We start from the raw sequence: 3096 nt of genomic DNA on the forward strand, positions 1-3096 counted from the left end.
TAACGTTATGGAAGGAGAGCGAAAAAACAGATAAACAATGAAACATTACATTAACAAGGATTTAAGATGGTACATAAACACACATGAAGTCAGAGGAATACCAGTGGTTATATTCCACACACAAAGAATATATCTATATAGATAGATAGATAGATAGATAGATAGATAGATAGATAGATAGATAGATAGATCTATCTATCTATCTATCTATAGATATATATTCTTTGTGTGTGGAATATATGATGACAATAACGGATAAATGATCACACCCAGAGCCACCAATGTTAACAACATTTTATAGAGAGGGGGATAAGTGCTGTCCCATTCCTATTTGTAGCATCCGGAGCCCTTTCAGACTCTCACACTCAATCACTTACAGCTGACGTCAGTTAAGTCAGTGAGGGTTCAGGGCTTGAGTCTTTAGGGGCCGGATTGGAATTGGGCCCAAGTGTACCCGTCTGCAGCCTGCAGTTAGGGGCGGGCTTACACGTCGATTTGTGATTGGTTGAAAGTCGAATCTGGGCGGGGTTAAACATCGATTGTGATTGGTTGAAAGTCGAATCTGGGCGGGGTTAAACGTCGATTGTAGTTGGTTGAAAGTCGAATCTAGCTAGCAGTGTCTCGCCGTTTACCGCCATTTACTTCTGTTTACTTCCGTTTACTTGTTGTTTTTTTTTTGTTTTTTTTTTGTCGTTTTTTCAGAGTCGCGACAACGGAAGTCTAAAATGCTTGTGCGTCACGTATGTTGACCTCAGGCCGTTTAAATACATAATACTGAGAGACAGAACTCCGATTTTCGGTAAGTAGCTGTCAATAACTACATTGATTTATAATATATGTGTAGCACGCCATAAACAGTTACATCTTTATGTTGTTTTTTAAAGTAAAATGTGCTAATATTTGAGGATTAGTGTTAGTTTACTACGGTTAGGTAAGACTCTATTAATCCCAACCTTGGAAATTCACGTTACAGCAGCTTAATACACATGATGTGTAGTATTTTTACTGTAGAAATATAGGAATGTATAGATATCCCCCAGAAAGTGGCAAAATATTGCACACAGGAATATTACACAGTATGTACACAGTGCACAGTTTAAATATAAGGGATGTGGATAAGGATATGTATTTATATATGTTTACAGGCCAGTATATTAATGACATAGTGTAATTATATGATAGAAATGTATTATTACACAGTATAACTATGTGTAATGTGTATATAACATATATTGTTGTTTGCCTTGTTTAAATATGTTAGTCTTTCCTTACCTTGGTGAAACAGCATGTTGCTTTTATTGCTTTAAATTATGTTTTCAATTCTGTCCTTAGTCTTGTGTGGTTGTCAAGAGTAATCACATCCTAACATTTATTGATAATGTAATGATTCTAATGATTTATAACTAATGTTATCTTAATTACTTTCAGTGGGACAGAAGCAGACCGACGACAGGTGACTACCAATCAAGTGACAGCACAATGGGTCACTGGGCTAGCAGCAGCAGCAGCAGCTTATGGACATATATATTTTATGTATCTTTGTCTTTTTACTATGTACTTATTTACTATAACAAATTAATTTTTAATAAACTCAGAAACATGACTTGGATATCAAGCAGTTTGTCTGTGCCCTTCCTTCTGTGTTGTCCTCTCGTACAGTCTCCACCATGGTGCTGTGTGGGGATGTTCCAATCGTTTAGAGAGAGAGGTACATCCACAATTTCTTCATTGACACAGAGATGAGAATTTTTTTCTTGGCTTAAGTCAGCAGGAGTAACCTGAGACTCACTACAGACTACAACAACAAAAATATGTAAGGTTATCTGTAATATATAGGACTCAAGGAGGAGACGGCTTGAATCAGACTGAACAGTGTTTATTCGTGCAGCTTCAACATATACAGCACAGCACTTGTATTCTTACAGCACCACCTAGTGGTAACTCCAGTACTACAACATAATACATAACATCTCCCTTTCTTTAGATTTTTTTTTTTTCTTCTCAATAAAACAGGTTAGAACTTAACAGAACACAGTTTCAGCTATTACTCCCGATACCTAAGGGGAACTCTTATAGGTCTACCAAAACGTGAGGTTTTTGCATGATTATCAGTGCTCACTGACTCTTTTATCACTGATGACTTTGGTGTTTGTGGTGGAGACCTTGCAGGCATGTGACTTTCTTGGTAGTCACTCTGTTCTGGTTCAGTTCCTGCTGGCTGCTGTCCGCTCTCCATCAGTGGCAAAGAATCATGACCACTTTCAACAGTCTCATGTTGTGCTTGTTGTGGGGAACTTGAGGTTTCCTTGGTTTTCAGAATGTGTCTCCTGTTCCTTCTGTAGATTTGCCCATTGTCAGTCTGTACTATGTACAACCTTGGCTGATCATGTCTCTTCAGTATGACAGCAGGTTGCCATTGGTTCTGCTGTCTGACTCTTATTCTTTCTCCTTCACCCACCACAGGGAGTTTCCTTGTGCCACGATCAAAGTAGCGTTTCTGCTTCTTTTGTCTGTTCATCAGTCTACTCCGTACATGTCTGTACACTCCTGGCTTTAACAGGTTGCTTGACACAGGTAGTTTTATCTTCAGCCTCCTTCCCATAAGCAGCTGCGCAGGTGAGTAGCCTACTCCTTCCAAAGGCGTGTTTCTGTACTCCAAAAGAGCAATGTATGGGTCTTTGAGACTTTCCTGTGCTTTTTTCAGCAGATTCTTCACTGTTTGTATAGCTCTCTCGGCTTGCCCATTTGACTGTGGAAACCCTGGACTCGAGGTAGAGTGTTTGAACTCCCAGCTGGTTGCAAAGTCTCTCATTTCTGCACTTATCAGCTGTCTCCCATTGTCAGAAAACAGTTCATCAGTTACACCATGTCTGGCAAAAACAGACTTAAGTGCCATAATGATGTGCTTGCTTGTGGTACCACTTAATTTTGAAATCTCTGGGTACTTTGAGTAGTAGTCGACACACATGATGTACTCTGCATTATTTAAATGGAAGAGATCCATTCCAACTTTTGACCATGCTCTTAAAGGAACTGGATGAGGTGTCAAGGGCTCTCTGGGATTGTTGTTTTTGTGTTTGTTGCACACTGCACATT

The sequence above is a fragment of the Epinephelus moara genome, chromosome 8 (genome assembly GCF_006386435.1).
Source record: "Epinephelus moara isolate mb chromosome 8, YSFRI_EMoa_1.0, whole genome shotgun sequence".
Lineage (NCBI taxonomy): Eukaryota > Metazoa > Chordata > Actinopteri > Perciformes > Serranidae > Epinephelus > Epinephelus moara.